Consider the following 21,439-nt stretch of genomic DNA (forward strand, 5'->3'; position numbering starts at 1 on the left):
CTAAGACTCTGGGACTTCCTCTTCTTTCAGCTTCTGCCGACTGAGACTCGTCTTATTCAGACAGTATTTTGGTTTATTCTCATCTATAATTGTTACCTTTAGCACTCGTACAGCCTCACATCATCACACGAGCACCTCCGTTCTTCACTGTCAGGACTGTGTGTTCACCGTGGAAGTCCTGCTCTGGTCATTTTGGGCAAATGTCAGATAATTGTAGACTAATTTTGAGTCATTGCGGACAATTTTTTACTTGTTTTTGATACATTTTTAGTCACTTTGGATCCGTTTTGAGGTATTTTACATCATTTAGGATGGATTTTGAGTAAACCTGCCATAGTGGTGAACCTAACTACCAAAGTTCTCCAAGAGCGTCAACATCTAATCCAGGAGGTCACAGATGAATACTAGAAGATCTACAGACCTCATCTGACTGATTATTAGCTTTAGGGAGGCGATTACTATTTCACTGATTGTTTATCTGTAAACTGACATGTTGTAGGTCGAAGAACTTTAAGAAAATCCTGCGTTTTATCTGTTTACTTTGACTTGACTGTAACAGTGAATGTGATGTGTTTTGCAGGGAAACTCCTCGTACAGTATTTTCAGCAACATCGTCTAAAAAGGAAAGCGAAAACAGAAGAGCGGTTGGTACGTGTGGAGGCAAATTAGCTTCAGAAAATCATAAAATATTAACTTTAACAGATGCTTTTAGCTGCATGAAGGACTATATTTGGGGGGAAAAGCATAAAAACAATGCATCAAATTAAAGAGGAATAAATGTTTAAATCTTAATCTGAAAGCATTTACTGCACAGAAAACTTGTTCCCATGTCTGCAATACATAGAAAGCTCTACATCCACCAATCCCAACCTTTTTTTAAAACTATTTCACATGTGAAATAGTGGAAAATAGTGCTTTCTTTTTGTTTTGGTTCTTTCTAAGTTGTGAATCTCACGACAAATTCCAGTATTTTGCAAACTCTGCTGCAGAAATCTACAACATCTTGTGATAACTCTCAGTTTAATCCAGGTTAATTAGCTCATCAGCATCTGAAACGGACTATTTTTGACGTTCTGCACATTTTTACCGGCTGACTCTGGGCTAACGGAGCGTCTTACTCACACTTCCTGGACAAACACTTTGTCTGATGCCTCCCTGATTTACACAGACATGGAACAATGATGAACCTTCATGAGTACACCAACTACCAAAAGTTCTCCAGTAGAGCACTGATATCTGATCAGTTAAGGTCCGTCTACATGATTCCACAATAAGGAAGAGTCTGGGAGGAAATGGATCCTTCTCTGGATGAACCCCAAGACTTTTGGGATAACATCCTGTGGATGAGTCAAAGATGGAACTTTTTGGAAAACATACTTTTACCTCCATTCTTCACTGTCAGGACTATGCATTCACTGTGGTAGTCCTGCTCTGGTCATTATGGGCAAATATCAAGTAATTTCAAACTAATTTTGAATCATTCTGTACTGTTTTTTACTGTTTTTTTTTATAAACTTTCAGTCACTTTGGATCTGTTTTGAGGTATTTTTGAACAAATCTTATGGAATTCTGGACTAACTTTGAGTAAACATGGAACAGTGGTGAACCTTCATGAGGACACCAACTACCAAAAGTTCTCCAGTAGAGCACTGATATCTGATCAGTTAAGGTCCATCTACATGATTCCACAATAAGGAAGACTCTGGGAGGAAATGGATCAGTATATTTTTAATATTTTCTCCCAACTCCCGATTCCTTCCAGGTTTATAAACTCATCAGCATCTGAAACGGACTATTTTTGAACGTTGTGCACATTTTTACCGGCTGACTCTGGGCTGACGGAGCGTCTTACTCACACTTCCTGGACAAACACTTCGTCTGATGCCTCCCTGAGTTACAGAAAACCGTCTGCAGCCAAACAATGACGGCGTTGTGTTGCAGAAACAGCGTTTGTGTTGCAGAAACAGCGGATCAGCTGCTGTGTGTCGTCTTTGTTGAAAGATTGAAAGCTTCCAGTTAACGTGATGCAGCTTCTGGCAGGAGAACAGCCGATTGTTTGACCCGCAGGTCTCTGAGTTAATCGTGTTCTCTGCTGCACAAATACTGATTGATTTGTGTTTCTGATGTTTGCAGGTTCATAGAACACGTTCCACCTCCACAGCTGCTGCACTGTCAGGAAATTTACATTAAAAAATACTAAAGATTTAACATGCAGCAGTGTATTTTTATGCTTTCTGCCGATTGTTTTACAGCGTTTCCATGATGCAAAAATGGACAAAACAATGCAACAAGACACAAAACAATACAGACTAGACATGAAACTGCTAAAACCATCGGTCATCCTCGTATCGTCTGGGTGCAGCAGCCTCTCAGCGCTGCCTCTAAATAACTGTCACAAACTGAGCTGTCTGCAGATGAATCCAGACCAACTCTAAACTCCAGATGACCCTGAACAGAGCCGCTGAGAGCCGCTAAGAGCCAAACGTCTAGACACAAGAAGAGCAGGCTGGAATCAGCTGGAGACAAATATTCTATTCTATTCTATTCTATTATTACATCTTATTTATTTTATTATATTATATTATATTAATTATATTTTACTATATAATGTCAAAATATTTTGTAAATTATACCATAGAAATGATAATAATCCTGACTGATCATGATCAAATTTACAAATATAGACAGTTTTAAAAATCCCTTTAACCAGGTAATATATATATTTATATTTAATATTATGTTATGTTTTTTTAATTTATAAAGGTAAGTATCAATAAATAAATAAAGTAAATAAATAATAATAAAATTATTAAATAAATTAGTAAATAATAAATAAAATAATAATAATAAATAAATAATACAATAAAACATTTATCAATCAATTTTAATATATTATCATATTATTATTAATATACTATGTAACATTGTTAATGTAATAATCATCGGAACAAATAATGTCCAAGATACACAATCAAAATCTGATATTTATAATAATTACAATAATCAAATTCACAAATACTGTACATATGAATATTTACAATATTTTAATGTATTAATCATAATAAATAATAAATCTGGATTATTCTGAAGAAATAATTCCATTTTCTACTAACTGATTTGCTGCCTGTAAAGCCTCGAACATGAGAGCAGTCAGAACATTTCAACACTTCCAGCTCTCCAGACAAACCCTCGATCTCGTCTCGCACTTCAGGAAAGAAAAAAACCTCCAGCGGGGGAGATTCCTGTGATTTGTGGGTGTGGGTGATGGAAGCCGACAGAACTGGGACTGAAGCATCGAGTCTGAACTCTGCAGCGTCTCGTCGCTCTCAGACCGACTCTCTGGTGTCGATTATTCTGAGGAAGATGATGCTGATGGAAGACGAAGGCTGCCGAGGCTTTTTGCTTTCTGTCTGCAGGAATCTACACCCAAAAAATCAACTGAACGTCTTCCTCAGTTCACTGTTTTCATCTGTCTGACGCCTTCAAAGGCTTCTCGCTGTCAGACGAAAGAAAATTCAGTTAAAACGAGACGCTAACATGCTAATGCTAGCTCGTCAATTTGGAAAGTTTTTGTTAATTATGCATATTTAGTTGTTTTTTTTTATCATTCCACAGATATTTCTTTTGCCTCCATTTACATCATAAAGTTGTGCTTCATTCTCCTGCATATTTTTCTGAAGAAACGGTGACGTAAAACCCTGAACGAGTTTGTAAAAGTTCTTGATTCGATTTAAATTATTTTACAAAAATAGAAAAAGCTGGACTGAGTTTCCACAGGTGGTTCTATATATTACAGGTATTTAACCATTCACACTTTTATTTTTGTTTTTATATTTATCTCTTATCTGCACTGCCTGCAGTTCAATCATTCCCTGAATTAATTAGAAAATAATGATATTCATGAGGAGGAATGATCAAATTTATAAATAAACAAGCGTTACGTTAAATACGACAGGAACTGTTGCAGAAATAAATGTGTTTTCCAGCAGCAGACATGAACTCCTGTCGAGGTTCAGGCTGATCTATAATCATTGAATCAGGAAATTCCTGCAGTTAATAATTAACGACAGAAAAGATCCTCAAGATCCGGAGGAACAGGAATGTCACGGATTTTTCCGTTTACATTCAAAGGCAGAGTTATTATTTAACAAAACCTCGATAAAAATGTTCCTGTTTGTTCTGCATACATGATGATGTCACTGAAAAATGCTTCACAACACTCCGCTGGAAATGTTATTATATTATACTATATTATATTATATTATATTACATTACATTATATTATATTATGTCATATTATATTATACTATATTATATTATATTATATTATATTATATTATACTATATTATATTATATTATATTATACTATATTATATTATATTATATTATATTGTATTATACTATATTACATTATATTATATTATATTATACTATATTATATTATATTATATTATATTATATTATACTATATTATATTATATTATATTATGTCATATTATATTATACTACATTATATTATATTATATTATATATTTTGCTAAATATAACATTAAACTCAAAAATGATAATCATAATCCTAATAAATTACACTAGAATTTAAAAATAAATATATTTTTTAATTATTAATACAAATTATATTAAATTATTATTTTAAAATATATTTTTTTCAAAATATTCTTTTGTAAAATCATCAAATTTACAAGTAAACATTTTTAAATTCCTTTAATTTGGGTAAATAAATATTGGATATTATATTCTGAGTCAAACGATAAATATTTACCCAAATTTGCCACAAAAAAATTTTAAAAAATGGTAATATTTATGAGACAGCACCATAAAATTTACAAATAAACATTAAATTTAAAAAATCTGATCAGTTAATAAAGATTCTGTAATATATTATATTATATCAAAATATTTTGCAAAATATTCCATAAAATGATGATAATCCTGATCGATCATAATCAAATTTACAAATAAATATAATTTTTAACAATCTGTTTCATCATAAAATTTGTATTTTGCATTGTACAATATTAGGTTAATTTTCTATAATTACTATTATTAGCAGTATTATTATAAATTATAAAATTAAAATAATCAAAATAAGCTAAAAACAATGAATTAAAAAACAAGTTATTGTCTGAAAAATAATCATAAAAAAAGCTCAACTATTGTGTTTACGTTGCAGCAACATGCTACTGTAAGCTGAAAGGTTTCCGTTAATTATGAATATTTTAGTTGTATTTTTTATTATTTTGCTGATTTTAATTAAATGTCTGCATTTTAACTTTTGATTCAAATTCCATCCTGAAGTTCTGTTTCCTTTTCCTGCCTAGTTTTTGAAGAAACGCAAACATAAAACCCTTAATGAGTCTGTAATATTGTGTCACTTTACTTTTTCTTGATTCAGTTTGTATAAGAACACATGAAGACAGTTTGCAGGCCTCCAGATTCAATAAACTCACTCCAGAAACATCAGCTGTGAGGATCCTGAATCCTGTACATTCATTCATTCATTCATCGTAGAATAGTCTGACTGCACCTCGGTACTTTTCTGCTGCAGGGCAATAAAAAAGCTTTACCAGACAGAGAGAAAAGGACTCATAAGTGTCAGAATGTTATCAGTGTGGAGTCGGTGTGAGCTCAGATAAGAGGCCAGCAGAGACACAGCGATCGTCCCTTCATCAAACATTTCACATCCACAAGGACGAACCGACCCACTGACTGAGTGTTCTGGAGTTCATCGCCGCCCCGCCGGGCTACAGATCAGATAACGCTGTCGCTCCGGGTTTGAGCTGTAATTTCCTGGAAGACGAGGCGCGATGTGACAGATGGAGGAGCTCTGAGGACGAAGACGTGTTGGCGTCAAACCTCCAGCAGGACCAGAGAGAACGAGGAGGAGGAGGACGAAGACGAACCAACGCTGACTGAAGAAACCCGGACCGAAGACTGGAGTTTAACTTTTGTAAACTCTGATCAGTGTTTATGTGGAAGCCCAGCTCTCCTCAGCTCGTACTTTATCAGATTAAATGTCTGCTTCTTTAACGATTTAATTAAAAATAAACTGTAGAGCTTAAACTGAGAAAAAATGGCTGCCAATCAATGATAATACCCACAATGCATCATTCACGCTTACGATATAATGATGATGTTTCTTTCACTGGCAGTTTACACTCCTTTTGTAAATTTCAAACTATTGTTTTAACTGACAGTCAGTTTAGCTGCCAACGTGCAGATTGTTTGCTTTATGTGACGATCGGCGGATGTTTGCCTGTTTGTTAGCAACTCAAAAACAGACGGAGCAGTCGATTTTCAGTCTCTAAAATCACCTCGAACCTCCACATGTGGGCTTTTATTAGTACTAAATAGTGTCCATTAACCGCTCCAGAAGTCTCTGTCATGGTGCCCCTTTGCTGCTAAACCTCCACAATGATCTCATCCACAAAAACACTAAAAACCACCTCGACCAGCCGCAAAAACATGAAAATGCACAGCCTAAAGCCTAAACTAGCTTGTTAAGGGTTTTAAGCTTCATCTGCTCATTTTACCCACAAAAATACAAAAAATTACATTTTACAGTAAGTTTGTATGAAACTGTGAAGGCAGTCGTTCAGGATTTTTGTTTCCTATCCAGTTCAATCAGGCTAAAAACTCATACTCGTGGTGCTAACAGCAATAAAATCCTATATGATACAGCATACTGTCCACTTATATTATTTATGTGTGAATGCTACTAGCATTTATAAAGACACTAAGATTAAAAAAGAGCAATCTGCCTCTGAAAAAATCCACACACTGTGTATTTTTAACCCCTAGAATCAGCATTTAAACCACAGAGGACGTGACCACGGGGTCATCGGAGGGTTCTACTGGAACTGTGACTCATTAAAGCATCCTTAAACAGAAATAAGCTGCACAACAAAAGTCACACTTCGCCTCCATTTTCTCTGCTGTGACTCCACTTTCAGCACCAAAATAAACTCTGAAACTGAAGCTCGCAATCATTTAACACGCCGTCACGCTTCCTTTAGCAGGAAACCGAAGCGTCCGAGTTCCTCATTCCTGACAGAGGAGCAGCTTATCAAACCCAGGCCACATGCGGAGTCTTATCTGCCTCACAAAGCTACAAGTGTGAAGAAGCAGAGGCCGGCTGTGGCGCCGCTGCAGCCGCTCTTCGTAAAGAATCAAACGCTCCACATTTATACCTCCATGATCCATCCAGCAGCGTGAAACAACCGGCTAACGGTGGACGCTTTCCAAGAAATGAACTTCCCCATTTCACACTCAACACTGCACCAGCTGTTCTGTTCCATTGTTTTATATTCACAACACCGAGCTTTAAATCTGTGTTTTAGGGTTGAAAACTTCACAAATTCATTCCAGAACAACAGTCCGGCAACAGATGCTAACTCTGTAGCATCATGATTTGCTTTGAAACACAGAATCAAGCATGAAATGTAGCGGCTAGAGGGGTTAATAATTCATCAACTGGCATTAAAAAGATAAGAACCCATGCATGCATGTCAGAAAATGTACTTTAGATCAGCCGTAGTACCTGATTGTTCCACCAGGTGGAACCTCTGACTGTTGAATGAGATAAAAAAAAACTACAAATTTCACTCCATATTTATCTCAGTAATTGAACAAAAGCAGGAATTAGAGCACATGCAGTCATGAAACCTGCAGAAAACAACCAGATTTTTACATTTACAAACAGCAAAACTGCATTTTTAACTACGCTGAGGGAAAACCAAATTATTTTTGTCATTTTGCTGAAAACAGTTTCCAGTAAGATGAATTTAACTGGACAGACATGCTGTATTGTACAGTGTTTTATTGCTGTTAGCACTATGAATAATAGTTTTTAGCGCGACTGCATCGCATTGGAAACAAAAATCCTGAACAACTAAATTTATAGCTTCATACAAACTTACTGTAAAATGTGATTCTCTGGGGGTTTTGTGGGTAAAATGAGCAGATGAAGCTTAAAACCCTTAAAAAGGTATTTTTTTCCAACCCGTTTTCTACACCGTTTTGATTGTTAGCGTAGCGACCGGCCACCATGACAGAGACTCACGTGTTACTTAATGACCTCTGAAACAATCCCGTGTTAATCAGGATAGCATTGTTGCTACAAATGTGTGACTGATGGAAAAATGTCCGCTAATAAAACTGCAATATTACCCAAAATGCATCATTCATATTTACAATATTGTTGTTATGAGAAACTTCTTTAACTGGTAGAGGAAATCACTTTTCTTTTAGCTGCTGTTTTGCATCTGGGTTGCAAATTTCAATCTATTTCCTGAACTGGCAATCATCCGATTAATAATTAGCTAAATGCTAAAGCTACATGCTAGTTCTGTATTTGCAAAGAACCATGGGAATGTTTCAGTATAAACTGTGAAATGAGTAGTTTGTGATTGTTATTGCAGTTGCGTTGTGCTTGAATTTTCATTTTTTGCAGGTGGTCGAGGCGGTTTTCAGAGTTTTTGTGGTTCAGATCATTGTGGGGGTTTAGCTAGCAAAAGGGGCACCATGACAGAGATTTATGTAGCGGTTAATGGGCACAATTTAGTACTAAACTTCCATCTTTTGACTTGTTTCTAGTTTGGATTTCACTCATTTTACTCAGCCTTTACGGTCAATGTTTCTTTACGCATCACAACCTCCTAGAAACCTAGAAAGAGCTGCAAAGTTTGCTTGACTTCATAGACTTTTTAGATTTGCCATTTGACTAACATGTTAGTAAACTGACAGCAAAAACAGCTAAAACAGGGAGATTCATACAAAAAAGTGTCAAAACTGAGGAGCTAAACAGGCTGCAATCAGCAACAAACGGCTAATTTCACATTAATTTCACAGAAAGCGGGACATTATTACATGAAACTGTGCAATCAGAAAAAAGTATTTGGACAAGTTGCCCAGAAGCCTTATTGTCCACCGTCCTCGTACTTTTAGACAATTCATGTAAAAAAGACGCCAGATTCCTGCTATGCAAGAAGCCAAAAATGTGTGGACAACTTGCCCTATTATGCTATATTAAACTGTCCATTTACTTTAGACAAATTATTTACGTGTATTAGACAATGTCGGTGCACAAAAACACAAACATATGATCTAAGTTTCCTGTCTGATACGCAAATGGGCAAAAGTTTGTGGACAGGTTGCCTTGCTGCTCTATTCTAAAGCGTCCACATACTTTTGTTTACATAAGTTTGTTCGATTTTCTAGATGTTGTAGATGTGTTAGCAAAAAATAGCTAAAACAGAGAGAATCATACAGAAGAGTGTCAAAAATGAGGAGTTAAACAGGCCGAAATCAGCAACAAACGACGAATTCCACATTATGTTGTGAAATTTAATTCAATATTTATCTCAATAATTTGACTAAAGCTGGATTTAGTGCGTACATAAATCTTTAAACTGCATTTTAATTACATTTGTTGGGCTCACGGTGGATAAAACCGTCCAGCCCTCTGGCCTCGGACTCACATGTGGATCCTCATTAAGCATTCAGAACAGCGCAGCAAACACATGCACGCTCTACGCTATAATTACACAATAAAAAAGCTGCACACGCCCACTCATGTCCACCGAGATCAGCCTCAAATGTCACCAAGTTCCTGCAACTAAATGCAAACGGCAGAACTGCTTTAATAATCAGGCCACCTGCAATGATTAACCCGCAGAAGCCCCGAAACCTGCATGAAAGTCGGCAAAATGACACCGTTTGGGTCGTTCCAGAACTGGAAATTCAAATGATCCACGTACAAAACACTAAAACATCAGCAGCCGTGTGAATGTTCTTATTTCCAAGAAAAATAGGAGACAAGAATTTTTGAAAATATTTTTTAAAATACCAAATAAGTTTGGAGTTCCTCCTAAAATGCCATTTTTCTTTTGTCCCAGCTCCCTGATGACCAAACTGGATCTCTAAGAAAACAGTTAAAATGAAAATTAAATCTATTTTTTTTTGTAATATTTGTTCATTTCTGTTTGTTGTAATTGTGGGAAAAAACTTTAATCATCATAATATTTTGGATAATTATTTTTTCATGAAACGTGTCGTACATCATGTTAGCATAACCTGTTGATGACGTTTCTGCCATTTTATATCTTTATTGTTTCCTGTGTCAGTTGTTGTCATTTCATTTCTCGTTTTTGTTGTTTTGTGTCTTGTTTTTGTCGTTTTTTGTCATTTTATGTCTTGTTTTTATCATTTTATGTCTCGGTTTTGTCGTTTTGTGTCTTGTTTTTGCTGTTTCCATCCTCCAACAGTGTTCCTAAAGAATGAGTAGATCAAAGCTATGTCCTCTCTTCTATTTTCCATCTTTTCATCCATTGTCAGCCTTGATTGAATGTCTCTCTCTACCTCATATTATCAGGATCAGACTCATTCTTTGGACTGTTTTCCATCAGTGGTCAGCAGTAACAGCTAGCTAAATATCTAGCTTCTACTGCTGAGAAAAAGATCACATTAGCATGGATCAGAGTAGGGTTAGCAACAACACAGAAAACATGGAATAAAAATGCTGCCATTGATGTGGAAGCTGAGCCAATCAATACCTATTATTGATGAATATGGAGCAGAAAGCTGGAAAAGAGAAGGTTGGTTTTTCAAACATTTGAAGCCCAAATGTCCTCCAGTTCTGGAATGATCTGTTTATTGGAGCTAGAAAATGTAAAAACAGAAAAGTTCTTGAACCACTCATCTGTGATATTTTATCCAAACTGCATTCTACATGTCATGTTTAAAAATTGGCCAAAAATAAACAGTTTGCTGCGACCAGATTCTGTAAAAAATATAAAATTCTGCGATTCTTGTTCCAACCAGGAAGCCATTTACGACTCACCTGCAGCCAATGGTTACATGGCAAAAAATCTGGGAATTATTGGTTGAAATGGAGGCAAATTTGGAAAAATCTATGTAAGGAGTGAAATTTCAATAGTATTTTTTCCAGAATTGGTAAAACCTTGGAAACAATCCAGGTTACAGTCCATTAAGTCCTATAAATCTCAGTTTATCTGCATTTAAACCAGACTTTTCTGTGTTTCTACAAACCACAGACGGCAGAAATCGTCCTGATTCTGTCCCGTGTCGATGCGTTCACCACCAGAAAACTCCTAAAACCTGAGAGTGAAAATAAGCTCTGTACGTTTTCCTTTTTTCATGCCGGTCTGCAGCAGCAGTGACTCAACCTGCAGCTCTTCCTCCCCACCTTCCTCTACGATCCTTTATTTCACCTCGTCTGCTTTAACGAACCTCCATCGCACGCAGCCCGACGCTTTCATTAAGACCGACTCGTGTGAAAGTGATCCCGTTTTTAATGACATCTCTGCAGGGAGCGAACCACAAAGCCTCTTTACTGCCGACAAACACGCACACATTGTGTAGCTGTTTGCTGTCTGCCACAAAAGTATACGGACAGGTCGCCTCCTTGATGTTTATTCACCTGTTCACTTAACTTTACATCAATTATTTTTCATTATTTACCTGTATGGGACGATATTGGTGCACAAACACACAAATATATGATCTAAGTGTCCTGTCTGATACACAAATGGGCAAAAGTATGTGGACAGATTACCTTGTTGTCCTATACTAAAGTGTCCATATACTTTTAGCCACTTTATTCATACTATGTAAATGGTCAAAAGTATGTGGACAAGTTACCTTATTGCCCTATAATAAACCGTCCACATACTTTAGACAATTTGTCTATATTAGACAATTAGACTACTGCTATGTAAATGGTCAAAAGTTTGTGGACAAATTGCCTTAACGTCCTATAATCGACCGTCCACTTACTTTAGCCATTTTATCCATATTAGACACGATGCAAATTGTCAAAAGTATGTGGACAGCGTGCACGGTGCACATCGGTGCACAAATACACGTACGATCGAAGTTTCTGGTCTCATACACAAATGGCCAAAAGCATGTGGACAGATTGCCTTGTTGCCCTATACCAAACTGTCCTCATACTTTTAGCTGTTTCATTTATCAGTATTAGATTTTAAGCACCAGAGACAGGGCTAGCGAGGCATCATTACTACATGTCTGCTCTCTTCTTGCTCTTTCACTTGTACATGGTTTAAGACTACTTCCTGTGTGAGATATGCAAATAGCCAGAAGTATGCAGACAAATGGCTTTGAATCTCTACGATCAACCGTCCACATACTTTTAGCTATTTTATCTATATTAGACAGCTACATTCCTACTGCGTAAATGGTCAATAATATGTGGACAACTTGCCTTGTTGTGCTATATTAAGCCGTCGCCTTAGTGTAGATGAATCATGGACCCTTATGAGACGATGTCGGTGCACAAATACACAAACACATGATCTAAGTATCCTGTCAGTAAACAAATAGTCAAAAATATGTGGACAGGTTGCCTTGTCACCCTATTCTAAAGCGTCCACATACTTTTGGCGACTTTATTTATCTGTACTAGACATTCTGTAGCAGACACAGACGGGGCGAGCGAGGCATCATTAATACACGTCTGCCCTCTCTCTCCTCTGAGCAGCTCCTGGATGAGTCACCGTCGTAACTTCTCATCAAGTTCGTCTCCGTCCAGCCAGATGAATGAACGGGTGGCGGCCAATCAGAAGCCGGACAGAGCGGACGCCATCGCTACTAACACCCCCCTGCGTTACCATGGCGACCTGCAGAAATTTAACATCTATTCTATGAATCCTCTACATACTGTTGGCCTCCAGCGAGCAGGTGTCAGCAGGTACCTGAGGACACAGACATGCGTCTCCAGGTGGAACCAGTCACATGACGGCTCACGAGCCAATCAGGATGCGCCGTACGTTCACATTAATAGTGACTTTAACGTGTTTAAATGCACACTGAAATATAAAATGGTGAAAAACCTGGACGACAATGTCAAATAAAGCAGAATATTGGAAACTTTACGCCCTCACAGGAGTAAAATACCACAAATATTCCACCGATTTTACAAAATAAAGCTCATTATTGGGCTTCGAAGATGAAAAGACGCATTTAATGTTTGAAAGCAGCAAATTGAACATATAAATCAGATATTTTTAGGGTCATTTTAAAGTAAAATAAACAGAATGTGCGGATAAAGTGAATGTTGAGCTCTCTGTGATGCTTTCTTACGTGTTTAACATTATGCAAAGCAGCTAACGTGTCAAAAAAGCTTGTTTTTTGAGTGTTTATTGCAGATTTTAAAGGTTAATCTGCAAAGAAATGTAGCACAGTGGGTGATGACATAAATGTGCATAAAAGCAGGTCAAGGGCAGCAGACATCATTCAGGGTTTCTGTAAAATGACGATTAGCTGCACTGATAATGTCAAAAAGAGATAAATATAAATAAAAACGGATTGTTTTGCATTAAAACGACTTTAATTATCACAATTTAAGGCGAGAAATGCATCCAAACTGCTCGATTGTTGGATTTTGCAGCAGAATATTTCAGCTCCAACCAACACTGGAGCTCGATTCACACACAAAACACACATTTTCTACCGAGAAAAACACAAAAACACACAAACACACACCAGCAGCAGAACGTTTTTACTTTTACAAGCATCTTTTTCTGTCTGGAACGGATAAATAAACCCAGAATTAAACGCCTCCTCCTCCTGCTGCTGCTGCTGCTGCTGCTCTCCATCCTATTGATAGGCAAGGTGGCATCTCTCCCATCCACACCCTACACCCAGTGCGCATGCGTGCCGCGGCAAACAAAGGACCAAGGCAATTAAGCGGCGAAGGATGCTGCTGAAGTTTGAGCCGCTGCATGAAGAAAAAACATTCAAAAAATCACACAGAATCACACATTTTCTTTATTAAACGTGCAGCAGCAACGAGAGGAGGAGAAGATTCAGCTTCCCTCACCCCAAAATCTCCTCCTCCCCTCCTCCTGCTCCCCCTCAGCGCAATAAAAATGGAAATCTGATTCAATAATTCATTTGAATCATGACATAATGTGGCTGGAGCCGCTCCGGTGTCACACCTCCAGCTCAGACAAAGAAGGTGGAGCCGCGGCTGGAAACAAGAAGAAGAAGGAGACCCACAGCAGCAGCAGTAGCATCACCCCTCCCCGTGGAAATTATATAATCATAAACCATGTCAAAGCAATCAATAAATAATAAAGAGTGCGTGAGGGGAGCGCGCACCGGCCGTGGAGACGCTCCTGTCCTGCGCGCCGCCAAAAGCGCATTTTTTTTTTATTCTCTTCCTTCAGTAAAAGTGTGAAAAAGCAGAATCCGTGCGTCTGAGCGCGTGTTCCTCCAGACTGTACACACCCCTTTTTTTAAAGCTCGTGCACAAAAAAAGGAATATTCTCCATTTCTCTCCTTTTTATTGTTAAAATCATCCTTAACGTTTTCATCAAACCTCTGCGTCTTTTGTCTGCTTCCCTCCGAGCGGCGGCGGCTCCAGAACGGAGGAGGTGGAAGAGACAAAAGATTTTTTTTTCTACTTGTAATAAATGAAATTAAAAACAGCCACCAGCACCGTAAAAAGCTTTGGTTTCCCGGTGCTTCCCGGTGCACCGGCGGCGTTTCTTACCGTCTAAAGTTGCGGCGCTCCTCTGCTGCTCCTCGCAGGTTCGACTGGCGGCTGCTGGATTCCTTTTTGCGGCTTCTCCTGCGCGCCCAGCGGCTTGTGCCTGCTGCACGGAACGGCTCGGCTCGGCGATCCTCCGCCTGCGCGCACACGCACCCGTGCGCACGTGCACGCGCGAGTTTTTTTTTTTAATTTGTGAGTGTGTGTGCAGGCAGAGAGAGCAGAAGAAAAATATTCTCGGATCTTTACACATGTTGTTAAAACGTTCCTGTGCGTTTTTGCGCGGATATTTTATTCAGTTTCTTTATGATAATTTATTCATAATGTTAAATCTGCAATAATAATTAGCGTAAATCAGCCAAACTAGAGTCTCCTAAGAAGCAGTTATTTTCCCAAAAATCACATTTTGGCGACTAAATCTTCTTTTTTTCGTCTCTGAGGGTTTTTTAAATCTTTCTTCGGATCTTGGGTTGCGCACCAGAGGAGAACCTAAATGTTCTCTGCGCTGCTTTTACAGGAAATACTGCCCGGTTCTGTGTTTCCGTGGCCTCCGTGCGCCCCCTGCCCTCCACCAGGTTCTGTCTGGAACCTGTTGGTGCTCCAAACACTTGTTGATTTATTTCATCACAAAAGAAGAGAACGGTTCAACAGCAGAGTTCTAATGATGTTCTAAAGGGAAAAAACGTTTATTTCAGGTCACGTTTTAACATTCAGAAGGTGTTCTATGAAACCAAAGAAGAGAATGCTTCCCCCAACAGAGTTCTACTGATGTTCTAAAGATTGTGTTTGAATCTGAAGTTCTAAAAATGTTCTCTTCCAGTCACATTTTAACATTCAGAGGATGTTCTGTGATGACAAAGGAGGAACATTCTCAAAATTTAAAACATGCTCTCTGGCTGACAGAACGTCCTTTCTGTTATGTTCCTTCACAAACGTGGAACATTCTGGCCGCCATGTTCTGAGGATGTTGCTGAGGGAACATATTGTAGAATCTATAAAATGTTCCAGTTGTGTTCTGCAATGTTCTATGGTAAGAAAAGAGCGTGTTTGAATCTAAAGTTCTAAAAATATTCCCTTCCGATCATGTTCTAACAGTTCAGAGGATGTTCTGTGATGACAGGAGGAACGTGCTCAACAGTTAAAACATGTTCTCCGGCTGACGCAACGTTCTTTGTTTTTATGTTCCCTCACAAACATGGAACATTCCTAGCTTCAATGAATGTTCTCCCATGAAATGTTCTAGATGATAATAAGTAGAATGCTTTGTGCTCTTGTCAGGGGAACAGACTAGAGAATGTTCTCCTGTAAGAACTTTCCACAAACAAAGAAAGGATGTTCTTAATGCAACATCTGGAAAATGTTGTTAAGATGTTCTCGAGGCCTCAGCTGACAGAATGTTCTTTATGTTACGTTCCTTCACAAACATGGAACAACTGGCTGCAAGGAACCGTCTCCCATAAAACGTTCTCACAGTGTTCCATGATAAAGGAAGAACAACAAAAAAAGGTTTTTCCAGATGTTATCAAGGCCTCTGATGATTTTCATTTCTCATCAAATGTTCTTGTTCTGTGATATATTAACAAAGGTGGAACATTCTGGCTGCAATGTTCTGAGGATGTTGTTGAGAGAACATCCTGTAGAATCTATATAATGTTCCACAATGTTCTATGGCAAGAAAAGAGCGTGCTGGAATCAAAAGTTCTAAAAATGTTCACTTCCAGTCGCGTTCTGACATTCAGAGGATGTTCTACGACGACAAATGAGGAACGTTCTAAACATTTAAAACATGTTCTCCGGCTGACGGAATGTTCTTTATGTTACGTTCCTTCATAAATGTGGAATGTTCTGGCTTCTCCCATAAAACGTGCTCCCAATGTTCCATGGTAACAAAGGAAGAACAACAACAAAAAGGTTTTCCAGATGTCATCGAGGCCTTGGATGATTTCTATAAAATGTTTCTGTAATGTGATATATTAACAAAGGTGGAACGTTCTGGCTGGAATGTTCTGAGGATGTTGTTGAGGGAACATAATGTGGAATTTATAAAAATGTTCCAACTATGTTCCACAAAGTTCTATGTTAAGAAACGTAGAACGTTCTCAAACCAACATTCAAAATATGTTTTCCAGATGTTATCAAGACCTCAGATGGCAGAATATTTTTTATAAAGAACATTTTATAATGTTCCTGTAATGTGACATATTACAGGTGGAACATTTCACCTTCTGTAGAGGGAACACCTCGAGAACATTCTTCTATAAAACGCTTCGTCAGTGATATGAAAGTAAGAATGTTCTCAATGCAATATTTAAAAATGTTTGCCAGATGTTATCAAGACCTCAGACGACAGAACATTATTTTAAAAAATATTTCTGTGGAACATTCTGCCTGCAATGTTCTAAGAACCTTTTGTGGATGTTGTTGAAGGAACACATTATAGAAAGCTCTCCTACAAAACATTCTCACAATATTCTGTGATAACAAAGGAAGGACAACAAAAAATGTCTTCCAGATGTTGTCAAAGACTGAAATGACAGAACATTTTTTATACAGAGCATTTTGTAATGTTCCTGTGACAGGATGTATTACAGGTAAAACATATTGTCTTTTTGTTGAAGGAACATCTTATAGAACGTTCTTTTATAAGATGTTTCCATGATGATATCAAAGGAGGGATGCTCTCAATGGAACGTCTGGGAGACATCAAGATGTTACTGAATCCTCAGATGACAGAATGCTTTTTATGTTACGTTCCTGTAATGTGATATATGAACAAAGGTGGAACATTCCGGCTGCAATGTCCACAAAACATTCCCACAACGTTCCCTGATATCATCGGAAGAACATTATAAAACCATCATTCAAAACTGTTTTCCAGATGTTGTCGAGGCCTCAAATGACAGAATGTTCTTTGTACAGAACATTTTATAACTTTCCTCTAATGTAGATGATTAAAGATGGAACATTTTGTGCTTTTGTTAACACCTTGTAGAATGTTCTTCTATAAGACTTTTCCACAATCATAAGAAATGAAGGATGCTCTCAATGCAACATCTGGAAAACGTTGCAAGAATCCTCAGATGACAGAACGTTCTTAATAAAACGTTCCTGTAATGTGATATTTTAACAAAGGTGGAACATTCTAGCTGTAATGTTCTGAGGATGTTTTGGGGATGTTTTTGAGGGAACAACATCCCCAATATTATACACAAACCAGGTAAGAACGTTCTCAGGAGAACATTCAGTTTTTGAGAAAAATTAGAATGTAACAGTCGAACAACGTTCTCACCAAACATCTCTAGAACATTTGTAGATTTCCTGCTTTGAAAAAGGACGTTTGTTTGGTGCTTGTTCATCTTGACATAAATATATTGTGTGATGGATTTAGGGTTCTTTGTTTGTTTTGCTTTAATTTTTTCCCAAAAATACTGTGTCAGTTTGGTTCTTCTTGGATAAAAATAAAATGTATGTCTGTGATTTGAAGCTTTTGTTGTTATTTTGTGCCGTATTACTGACAGTTGGACACTAGGGGGCAGTATTTGCAAAAGAATTGAGGTTCTGCTGGCGAAGCGTCTGTTGAAATCAGGAGAACGTCGAGGAACTCTGGCAATATTTAAGAAATACTGGAACCTCACAGGTATAGTCAACATATGAAGAGTTAATTTGCAAAAACAGGTAACTCCGTTTTCAGAAAACTCATTTTTCTATTGTTTACTTGAGACAATAATAAAAATAATAACATTAATAATTTATTTTTTCTCTATTTTTTCATGTACTTTTCTACTGAGTCAAATCCACTCAACTTCAGTTTGACTGATATTATCTCAAGTTAACAATAAAAAAAAGTTTTCTGAAACTTTATCAAAACGGAGTTATCTTTTTTTGCAAATGAACTCTTCATATTTTACTGATGAATAAATGAACATATTTAAAGGAAACAGACCCCTATCTTCCACCGACATGTCGGACTGAATTTGTTGTGGTATTCCAGCAGCTCTGGAAGGTTCCCATGGTGAGAAAACGTCCAACAGGAAGTATGTGGGGATTAAGTGGAGGTCAGTTTGTTCTGGAAGGCGCTGCGACTCGACCTCTGCTGATAAATCCCGTTCGCTCGGAGATGATCCCGCTGCCTCTGAACTACCAGTGACCCTTTTAAACCGACAGCTCTCTCTGTTTCCCAACATGTAGGGCTAAACCTGATGGGTTTAAGCAGATAAGCAGATACCAGCAACAAGACCGCACAAGCCTGTTTATCTCAGAGGGTTAGTTCACCTGAAGAAGACCGTAAAAACTCGCTGCTGACTGCAGCATCCAGTCATGAGGCAGATATGTGTCAAGAGTCACACCTTAAAAAGTCATATATTGATTAGTTTCAGTATTCATGTCCTTTAAATTGACTATTTCAACGGTATTGCAGCCAGTTGGTGCTAAAAGTCAACGGTGCAATGAATCCAGTCTCTGGTGGATCAGTACTCCTGGATAGAACTACACCATGAAGACTAGGAACACTCCAAGAAACTCTGAGAAAAGGTTGTTGAAAAGCATCAATCAGGACGATACAAGAACATTTTCAATTTCCTGAAGATCTCTTCCAGTCCAGTTAAATCCATTATTAAGAAATGGAAGGTAAATGGAACATGAAAAAAATCTGACTAGAGCGGGACATCCTCAAGACCAGAGAGACCCAGAGGAAAGAGACTAGAGAGGGAGGCCACCAAGACTCCTATGATTCCTCTGAAGGAGTTCCAGCTTCAGCAGCTGAGATGTTAGAGACTGTTCATCCAACAACTGTTGTCTGTTCTTCACCAGTCAAAGCTTTATGAAGACAAAGAGAAAGACTGCTGGGAAAAGCTCAAATTTAATCTGGACTAGAGTTCACCAGAAGACATGTGGAGACTCTGAAGACACCTGGAAGAAGGTTCTTTGGTCTGCGGAGATCAAAGTTGACTAGGTATGTTTGGACACCAAACACTCAACATCATCACAAACACAACATCCCCATGGTGAAGCATGGTGGTGGCAGCATCATGGTGTTCCTCAGCAGCAGGTCCTGGAAGGCTTGTAAAGGTAGAGGGTAAATAAAATCCTGGAAGACAACCTGATGCAGTCTGAAGAGAACTGAGACTTGGAGAAGATCAGTTTTCCCTCCAGATGAGTCAAAGCAAACAGACAAAGATCCTCAGAGATGTTTGAAGACAAGTGGAAGCTCTGGACTCTAGACCTCAATCCAAATCCAATCCAAAAATTCTTTACTCGTGATCTCTGTGGAAACTGAAGAAGAAGCTCAAAGTGTCCAGATGTTGTTTGTCTAAAATCTACAAAAAACGTTTATCTGTGGTTTCCTGTTCATAGTGAACAAACTGTAAACAGATCCTCAGTTTATAAGTCATGTTCTGACCTCCAGTAAACAACACTCTGATGGTGTTTTACTTCCTGTTTGTGTTTTCTGATTTGCAGAAGAACTTCTGCACCTTTGATTATCTCGTCGGTCTAAGGAGTCTGTCATTGGCGATAAATTAGAGTGAAGAAGCAGCCTGAGGTCAGAAGAAGAAGATGTTTCAAACATCAGAATTAAGTTCAAAAAGAGCTTTGAAGGTTCAGGATCCAGAAACCACATTAACGCTGTTATTTAAGCACCAGTTATACTGAAGATGTTTTCAAAAAGACGAGTCGGCTGCTTCTTCAGTAGATGCTAAAGAACCTTCCAGTGAAAGTCCTGTCATGTTTTACCTCGTTAACACGTTCATCTGGAGGTTTTTAGATTTCTGAAGCCACATTATGAGTGAAGCAAAGTTAGACTTTTAAAAAAAACGCGCTGTACCGAGGACAATCACAGAGATACGGATTTAGACTTTCAGGTTTTCGTACGTAATAAACCAAATAAACCAACCATGTCGGCTTAAAGGGAGGAACTTCCTGTTTTTCTGTTCTTAAGAATCTGCGTCTTCAAACTCAGTTACTGAATTATTACAGGAAAAAACCTCTAAAACTCTACCTGTGACACAATGAGACAAGCTTTAAAAGGTCAATCAACAGACGGCTGGGAAGAGTACGACAAAGTTCAGTTGGTCAGTCACAAAATCAACATTTTTTATCTTTTAATTTATGAGAAATCCAGTTAAACAGCTCTTCATGTTAACTTAGAACTCTCTGAGAAAGAACCCTAGAGGAAGAACTTAGATAAACATCTGCCACATTTTTAATGTGAATAGAAACTATAAAGACATCAGCTGTGACTATGAATTCCAGGATAGTTTGACTATGTAGACTTTATTTGTCCATCTTTACTGACTCTGGTGAAGTTCCACAGTTTTTTCTTTCATTTTTTTTTTTGTTCCAGCAATCTTTGAAACCAAATCATCTTCTGTTCTGTAGCTCTTAGATGATTGGAATAAACCTTTACGGATGACATTCAGAAAAAAAAATAAAGGACTGTTGAAGACTTTTTTGCATTGATACCATAGGAAAGACCTTTTCAGTTCCACAGGAACCTTTTAGAAAGAGGTGCTCTAAGAAAAAAACTGTTGCTTAGGAACCATAAATGTTGCTTCAAAGACTTTTTGCAAAAATATGTTCATTACAGAATCATCTTCAAGATAGTTCTTATTTGAAAACAGGAATCTCTGTGTTCCTTCCATTATATCCATCGTAATAACTTCAATATTCTGGGTTCTGGACTGTCGGTCTGACAGAACAACATGTTCCAAGACTCCAAGAGGAACTCTGAAGGACATTTCTGATGTTTCAGCAACAAAACCATTCACCTACAATGGAAATAACTGTTAGCTGCAATGCTAATTTCATGCTATCACCTGCCACCAAACCGAACACCTGAAATAAAAATGAGGAACCTTTAGTTTAGTTTAGTTTAGTTTAGAGGATATTTA

The 21,439-nt window shown here is 37.8% G+C and overlaps 1 protein-coding gene across 1 annotated transcript in view; it reads right to left on the bottom strand.

The window, feature by feature from the left end:
- The window catches only part of basp1 (brain abundant, membrane attached signal protein 1), a 61,368-nt gene extending 46,659 nt beyond the window's left edge, over positions 1–14,709 (bottom strand). The window contains exon 1 of the mRNA XM_022202177.2: positions 14,556–14,709. The gene's annotated coding sequence lies outside the window, so the exon portion shown is untranslated. The remainder of the gene's footprint in view (positions 1–14,555) is intronic.
- Between the last annotated feature and the right edge of the window lie 6,730 nt (positions 14,710–21,439).

Source organism: Acanthochromis polyacanthus, chromosome 9 (assembly GCF_021347895.1).
Source record: "Acanthochromis polyacanthus isolate Apoly-LR-REF ecotype Palm Island chromosome 9, KAUST_Apoly_ChrSc, whole genome shotgun sequence".
Classification (NCBI taxonomy): Eukaryota; Metazoa; Chordata; class Actinopteri; family Pomacentridae; genus Acanthochromis; species Acanthochromis polyacanthus.